Source organism: Eschrichtius robustus, chromosome X (assembly GCF_028021215.1).
Source record: "Eschrichtius robustus isolate mEscRob2 chromosome X, mEscRob2.pri, whole genome shotgun sequence".
Classification (NCBI taxonomy): domain Eukaryota; kingdom Metazoa; phylum Chordata; class Mammalia; order Artiodactyla; family Eschrichtiidae; genus Eschrichtius; species Eschrichtius robustus.
In genome coordinates this window covers 43757293-43766433 of record NC_090845.1, presented here as the reverse complement: position 1 = coordinate 43766433, position 9141 = coordinate 43757293, and positions in this window count along the sequence as shown.

Here is a 9141-nt window from a genome sequence, read left to right as displayed (position 1 = left end):
ATGAAAAAGTCCTAGAGGTTGGTTGCACAACACGACTGAACTGTACACTTAAAAATATTAAGATGGTAAATAAGGTTCCATCTCTTCTGGAACTCCCTTAAGGAGTGATAGGCCATTCCAGGCTGGGTGGTAGGACAGGATATGACATCAATTTACTATAAAAAATAATACCTCACATTTAAGTGGCACTTTGCAATTTACACAGTTCTAGTATGGAAATCCCTTACCTTGTCACGTCTTACTAACAACTAGTATGGTGTGGGTTGGGTCTCTGTGTTAAAAGTAAGTGGGTGGGCAGGACTTCCCTGGTGGTCCAGTGGTTGACTCCGCACTTCCAATGCAGGGATGCAGGGGACGCGGGTTCGATCCCTGGCTGGGGAACTAAGATCCCACGTGCCGTGTGGCATGGCCAAAAAAAAGAGAAAAAAAGTAATATCATCTTCTTAAAAGAAAACAAAGGAAGTGCTTGGGCTACACAACTAGAGAAGCAGGGAGTGAATGGCTTAACAAGGAGGCGTAGGACAAATGCTAGAATTGGTGGATGGAAACAGGTGGAAGAAATGGAAGAGAAAGAGGCAAAGCAACCAGCTCGTGATCTACTTGATTGCTGTTTTTCCTCAGATGTGATGGGTGGTAACCCCGGTGTCGACTGAAAAACAACGCGCAACCGAAAAGTTGCGAGTTATGTGTTATTCGGGGGACTTACAGAGGACCTCAGCCTGGGACACAGGCTCTCAGGTCACTCTGAGGAGCCGCTCCTAAGAGGTAATGGAGGAGCCAGGAGATTTTGCAACAAAAGCCAGGTAGTCGGAACATCAAAAGATTACTGTTAATTAAAGAAAAAACAAACGTCTCAAGTTAGGGAATTTAGTGCTTTTCTATGTATGGGAAGATGCAAGAGTCTGGGCTCATTGAAATCATTCCTGATAATGGCAGGCGACATTTTTTCATCCACACTAGTCTTCTGCATGTTTCTGTTTTCTACTCTTTCTGCCCCCCCCCCCTCCTTTTTTAATTCATAAGCTCTGCTCCAAGAAGCAGTATTGCTTCTTAATTAAAGGTGCTTGTGTTCAAAGTTTGGCCCTGGCCCTTCCTGATTACATGATCTCTGGCAGGTTACTTATCTCTCTTGGCTTTAGTTTTCTCTCTGATAATGATAGTTCCTGCCACCTCTAAGCCTTCAATGCATATTTTGTCTTTTCATTTTTTTCAGCCTTGTGACCTCAGGAGCAAATACTGCCCACTGGCTGAGTGAGAGGGAATATCTCTTCGAGGCTTTTCTTCCTTCAGCTCATCTTGCCACAGTGTCCTTGAGAATATTTCCAATGTCAGCAAGCAGGAAAAGAAATTATTTGCAATACACAGGTTTGATGTTTAGTAAAACTTGATGACTTCAAGGGTTTAAAAGAATACAGTTGACCTGAGTGTGAAATTGGCTGTTCCACAAAGCTTTTCAGAGATTAGTTGAAAAACTTGAGGGATGTTTCTGGCAAATGATTTCAACAATTTCCCTAAAGTATCTGATTACAGTAGTTGGGGTGACATTCTGGGTAATGAGGTAGATATTTTCATTCGTCCAGCCCATAGACTGTCAACCATATTGAACACCAGGAAAACTTGGCTCTTAAATTTCAAGAGGCCTTGCTTGTTACATTGGCTGCATTCTGACCCGTTGGAGGTGGCGGTTTTCAATTCCTTCTATTCAATGAGTCCTTACATTCTAATTAAAACCTCAAGTGGAATTCCTCACTTCTGCTTGTTAGCAAGATAAATCATGTGAGCTGCTATGAAGATAAAAGAACTTCTTTCATTTGGATTTTTCAGACACTGATATGCACTGCTCATTTGAGGGTGTCTGGAAACATTAACTAAAAGAGATTATCTTATACAGAGAGAAAAATCTTAGCTTTAAAACTATTTAACTAAGATTGCTTGATATATTTTATGACTAACACAACTGGACCAACCTGTATTTTATGTTTAGTCGATGTAAAAATAAACACGAGCCGAATGGCAACCAGATTAAATTGTAAAACATTCATTTAGGATCAGGAACTAAACCTGTGTGGTGGAAGACTGATGTCCCCCTTCTCTGAGTCATCTTCACTCTTGGACTTTTTAGGATAACCTGGATTCAGTTGTCATATACTTGCCTCTTGAAGCAAAAAGCACATAGTGAACTCCTAAAAATGATGCTTTTAATCCAGAAATTCTCCTTTCTAGTTCTCCAAAAGGGAGAGTTTCTCTAGGTCATTTCCAGGCTCTGCAGAGCCAAAAGATGCATGAGAGCCATTCTGTAAGAGTGCAGGGACAGACCCGAGAATTTATCACAAGAAGCTTTGTATCCCATGTTGTATCCAATTGCTCGATAACAAATTACCCCCAAACTTAATGGCTTACAATAATCATTTTATTCTGCCCACTAATTTTGTGGGTCAGGAATTCTGACGGAGCACAGTGGGAGCCATTTGTCTCTGCTCCACCATGTCTGCGGCCTCAGCTGGGAAGACTGGGCTGGGGTAACTCAAAGTCTGGGGGCTGGAGTCATAGGAAGGCATCTCCATTCTCGTGTCTGCCTATTGATGCTGGCTGTTGGCTGGGACCTAGGCTGGAGATGTTGACAGAACTCTACCCTGTGTTCTTTCCATGTGGGCTGGGCTGCCACACAGCATGGTGGCCTCAGGGTAGTCGGACCTTTTACATGGTGAGTCAGGGCTTTAAGGTTAGTGTCCCAGGGAACAAGGTAGAAGCTGCGTTGCCTTTTCTGACCTGGCTTCACAAACATACAGCATCACATTTGTCTCATTCTATTGATTACAAGTCAATCACAAGCCGACCCCAGTTCAAAGAAAGGAGACAGAGGCCATACGTCCTGATGGAAGGAGAATCAAAGAATTTGTGGACGTGTGTGATGGTTAATTTTATGTGTCAACTTGACTGGATCATGGGGTGCCCAGATATTTGCCTAAACATTATTTCTGAGTGTGTCTATGAGGATGCTTCCATATGAAGTTAGCATTTGAATTGGTGAACTCAGCAAAGTGGTTTGCCCTCCCCACAGTGGATGAGCACCATCCAATCTGTTGAGGGCCTGAATAGAACGAAAGGATGGAGGAAGGAAGAATTCGGTCCTTCCTGACTGACTGTTTGAGCTGGGTATTAACCTTCTCCACCGTTGGTGCTCCTGGTTCTCAGGCTTTTGGAGTTGGACTGAATTACACCTCCAGCTTTCCTGGGTCTCCAGCTTGCAGAGAGTAGATCGTGGGACTTCTCAGCCTTCAGAATTGTGTGAGCCAATTCCTTATAATAAATCTCTTCATACACACACACACACACACACACACACACACATAGCGCATAGGCCCTTCCAGGGCCTGAGAGTGGGCTGTTGTCTCACACTCAGAAATGAATTGTCCGAGGAGACACACGTGCTGCCAAAGCAAAAGACTTTATTGCGAGGGTGCACCTGGGCGGAGAGCAGGAGGGTAAGGGAACCCAGGAGGACTGCTCTGCCACGTGGCTCACAGTCTCAGGTTTTATGGTGATGACGTTAGCTTTCCGGTTGTCTCTGGCCAATCATCTTGCTCGTGCCCACATTTGGTCTGACTCAGGGTCCTGCCTGGTGGTGTGAGCACCTCTCAGCCAAGATGGATTCCAGCAAGAAGGATTCTGGGAGGGTGGTAGGACAATATTATGGGCTGGCATTTCCTCCCTCTGTTTGGCCCCTCCCAAATTCTCCGGTTGGTTTTCAGTTAGCACCATGTTTCTCATCAGGACCTCCTGTTGTGAGACAACTCATGCAAGTGGTTATCATCGAGCCAAGGTGGGTGGTTTTGGTCAACGTTCCCTAACATATATATCCTATTGGTTCTGTTTCTCTAGAGAACTCTGACTAATACAGCATGTTTTTAAATTGCCACAATGTGTTAAGCTTTATATATTTATCTCTGAAGGATTATATCATGATATTTAAGCAATACATTAGACTGGACAAAAATGACGAAAAAAATGAACTGTAACCTCAGAGATGACTGAAAAGAACACAGTAGAATTGCTCAGATACTGAGCTCAGGGGCCCTGTGTTTAAGATTGACTTAGGCAAATTTCCAGGATCAGTGACTTACACCTCTAAAAGGAGGAAGAGGGAAGAGCTTGTCGGCCCAGTTGCCAAGTGTGTTGTGGGTAGACAGCTTTGCTCAGTGCTCGCATCCAATGACTGATGGATGCAGGAGTAGATGGCCTGACCATTTTGGCCCAGCCCAAGACAACTCTGAGGGACCATTTTATCTCCATCATGGTCCATAGGGTTGGTTGAGGTTCTTGGGCCTATTTTGCAGCTTGACTTGTCTCTCTGCACAGTTCTTCTCCCTTCCCTTTTTTTTCCAGGTGTTGTTTGTGTCGACTGAAAAAATTCACCACCTAAAAGTTGAGAACTATGTTTTATTTGGCGGACAAAACTGAGGACTATAGCCTGGGACACAGCCTCTCAGATAGCTCTGAGGAACTGCCCCAAAGAGGTAAGGGAGGAACCAGGGCATATAGGAGTTTCTGCAACAAAGATCAGGTAGTCAGAACTTCAAAAGATTACTGTTGATTAAAGAAAACCAGACATCTCAGGTTAAGGAATGTGGTGCTTTTCTATGTATGAGAAGATGCAAGAGTCTGGGCTCACTGAAATCGTTCCTTTGATATGTACCCTAGCCATCCAGGGCCAGTATCCTGTGCTTTCCCATCCTGAGTCCCCTTAGGGTGCACCCTCTGGGGTGGCTGTAGTGGCTGAGAGCTTGGCAGGGGGCAGCCCAACCCTTTTGTCTCCATCCTGAGTTCCCTTAGGGCGCACCATGGAGGTGGGCAGCTGTAGTGGCTTGATGGCTGCAACATCCTTTGTTTACTGACATGGCAGGCAACATTTTTCATTCACATTTGCAAGGACACTCTTTAATAAATATTCTGTATGCTAAACTCTATCTCAGAGTCTGCTTCTTAGAGAACACAACATGCAACATTATCCGCACTCCTGAACTTTACCTCCATGTTATCTCCTATCAACTTTGTCCGTGACTGGGCCCCAAACTGGGAATCTCATGCATTCCCTGCTTAGTCATGGTGTCTCTCTCTTTTAAGCCAAGGTTGACCTAGCTTTAATCTCCACTCAGCTTTCACTTCATGGATTGAGCTTGGAGCCCCATCCCACCATCCAACTCCTAATGTGGCTCTTTGGTATATACTTTGGGTGCTCAGCTTGAAACACAGGGCTCACCAACATTAAGTATTTACTGAAGGCAGGGTCAGTAGTTGAGGGTCAATTGGCATGGGAAGAAGACAACCATAGTGTTTTAGACCACTTTAGGAATCATGTATTCATAGCATTGAGGAAAGTCAACAATTTGGTTCAGATGGAAAGAGAGAACATGCAGTTGCTGACTGAACTAAAGAACACAAAAAGAAGTTAACATAGTCAGATACACAGCTAGAAATCAGTAGTATTTTCAATGACAGAGGGAGGTGTTTAGTTCCAGATCCCCAAAAGGACCTTACCGGTGGACACACAGCTGTACATAGTAAGTCTGAGAGAAGTAACCTCACATCCAAGCTTCTGGAAGCTCAGCAATATGGTGACAGAGTATAGTTCAGATCAGAATACTCAGACATGTACACAGCCTTTATTTCTTGCTCTCATCTCAGCTAGACCAACCCAGCCTGGGCCAACTGCTTTTCAGAGCTCAGAGCTGTGAGAATGTAATGAAAGTCAGTGACCCAGACATCTCTGGGGGTCTTAGACCAGCTCTAGAGCTAATCCTGGGGGAATTTGTTAGAAGGAGCAATGATAATGTAAAAACGATGTCTGAGAATGATGACAGAGGTCACAAATGGATTGAGACCAGGGTGGGTACCAAATATGAGAGTCTGACACCATGGTTTTAGTAGATTAATTGCATTAATGGCCCCAATTAATAACTCCTCCCAGTATCCATACCCTTTGACAAGTACCTTTGAGGCTACTCTCATGGCAGAGACTGAGTATATTTCTGTACCCCTTGATTCCAAGTTTAGCTACGTGACTTGCTTTGGCCAATGGCACGTTAGCAGATGTGAGGCATGCAGAGGCACTAAAAAGCACTTGCATGTATCTGCTTCTGCTCTTGTTCCTCTGAGAACATGCCCAGGCTGGCCTGCTGGAGGATGAAATACATGTGAGGCAGAGTCAAGTCACCCCAGTACCAGCCGAGGCTATCTGAGATAAGCTGGCAGCTAATCTATCCCCAGAGAGTAGAGTGATCCCAGCGAAAAACAGAGGACCCCCCTCCCCCTCCCCCACCACACACAATCTGGGTCCAGTCTACATTTGCTGAGCCACAGTTCTGAGCTAAGTACGTGCTTACTGTTTTTAAGCCACTGAGTTTTGGGGTAATTTGTTATGCAGCAATGTTGTGCCAATAGATACCTTAGCAGTCAAGACTGAACATGTTCTGAGGAAGTGTACCGAAGTGAAGACTAGGTAAGCAAAAGCAGGGATAAGCATCAGAGTACTATCCGTGAGGTATACTAGGGGAAATGCTTCCCTCTGGTGGAGCAGATGGTTTGACAGAGGCTGCCCTTTGCTCACATTCCATCTCCACCACTGTCCTCTCCTGCTTTGCAATAGAGCCATCCAGCATGCACATTCTGTACCTGTTTTGTTTTTTTCTAAATAAATTTATTTATTTTTGGCTGCGTTGGTTCTTTGTTGCTGCATGGGGGCTTTCTCTAGTTGCCGCAAGCGAGGGCTACTCTTTATTGCTGTGTGCGGGCTTCTCATTGCGGTGGCTTCTCTTCTTGTGGAGCACGGGCTCTAGGTGTGCGGGCTTCAGTAGTTGTGGCATGCGGGCTCAGTAGTTGTGGCTCATGGGCTCTAGAGAGCAAGCTCAGTAGTTGTGGCACACGGGCTTAGTTGCTCTGCGGCATGTGGGATCTTCCCGGACCAGGCCTCGAGCTCGTGTCCCCTGCATTGGAAGGCAGATTCTTAACCACTGCACCACCAGGGAAGTCCCTCTGTACATGTTTTGTCAGATTTATACTGAAGTATTTCATTTTTGGAGACACTGTGAACAGTACTTTCCCCCCAGCTTTATTGAGATACAATTGGCACATAATACCGTGTAATTTTAAGGTGTGCAATGTGTTGATTTGATACGTTTATAAATTGCAAAGTGATTACCACCATAGCATTAGCTACCACCTCTATCCCGTCACATAATTACCATTTCTTTTTTGTGGTGAGAACATTTAAGATCTACTCTCTTAGCAACTTTCAAGTATATGATACAGTTTTATTAGCTATGATCGCCATGCTGTACATTAGAGCTCCAGAACTTGTGCATCTTATAACTGGAAGTTTGTAGCCTTTGACCAATATCTCCCCATTTCCCTCTCCCCCCACCCCTGGTAACAACCATTCTACTCTCTGTTTCTCTGAGTTTGACATTTTTAGATTCCAGATAATATTTGTCTTTCTCTGATTTATTTCACTTAACATAATGTCCTGAAGGTCCATCTGTATATCTGTATTGTTGCAAATGGCAGGACTTCCTTCTTTCTTATGGCTGAATAGTATTCCATTGTGTGTATATATATATATATATATATATATATATATATATATATATATATATATACCACATCTTCTTTATCCATTCATCTGTTGATGGATACTTAGGTTGTTTCCATATCTTGACAACTGTGAATAATGCTGCAAATAAACATAGGTGTGCACATGTCTTTTCAAATTAGTGTTTTCATTTTCTTTAGATAGATAGCCAGAATGGAATTGCTGTATCATATGGTAGTTCTATTTTTAATTCTGAGGAACCTCCATACTGTTCTCCATAGTGACTGTACCAATTTACATTTCCACCAACAGTTTACTAGGATTCCCTTTTCTCCACACCCTCACCAAAACTTGGTATCACTTGTCTTTTTTGATGACAGCCATTCTAACTGGTGTGAGGTGATATCTCATTGTAGTTTTGATTTGCATTTCCCTGGTGATTAGTGATGTTAAGCATCTTTTCATGTATCTGTTGGCCATTTGTATATAGTGATGTTAAGCATCTTTTCATGTATCTGTTGGCCATTTGTATATAGTGATGTTAAGCATCTTTTCATGTATCTGTTGGCCATTTGTATATTTTATTTGGAAAACTGTCTGTTTAGTTCCTCTGTCCATTTTTTAATTGGGTTTTTAGGGGGCTTTTTTGCTGTTGAGTTGTATGTGTTCTTTATGTACTTTGGGTATTAACTCCTTATCAGATATATAATTTGCAAATATTCTGTCCCATTTCATAGGTTGCCTTTTCAGTTTTTTGATAGTTTCTTTTTCTGTGCAGAAGCTGTTTAGTGTGATGTAGTCCCATTTGTTAATTTTTGCTTTTGTTGCTTGAGCTTTTGCTGTCATATCCAGGAAATCACTGCTGAGACCAATGCTGAGGAGATTTTCCCCTATTTTTTCCTCTAGGAGTTTTATGGTTTTAGGTCTTAAATTTAATTCTTTAATCCATTTTGAGTTAATTTTTGTGAGTGGTATAAGATAGGGGTCCAATTTCATTCTTCTGCCTGTGGTTATCCAGTTTTCCCAGTACCATTTCTTGAAGAGACTATCCTTTCCTCATTGAGTATTTTTGGTTCTCTTGTCAAATATTAGTTGACTACATATTTGTAGGTTTATTGCTGGGCTCTTGATTCTGTTCCATTTGTCTATGTGTCTATTTTCATACCAGAACCATAATGCTTTGTTTACTATAGCTTTGTAGTATAGTTTGAAATCAAGACGTGTGATACCTCCAGCTTTGTTCTTCTTTCTCAGTGTTGCTTTGGCTATTTGGTTTGTGTGTGTGTGTCTCCATACAAATTTTAGGATTTTTTTCTATTTCTATGAAAAATGCCATTGGAATTTTGATAGGGGTTGCATTGAATCTATAGGTGACTTTCGGTAATATGGACATTTTAACAATATTAATTCTTCTGATCCATGAACGTGGATTTGTTCATGTCTTCTTCAATTTCTCTCATCAAAGTCGTGTAGTTTTTAATGTACGTATCTTTTACCTCCTTGGTTAGATTTATTCCTAAGTATTTTAGTGTTTTTGATGCTCCTGTGAATGG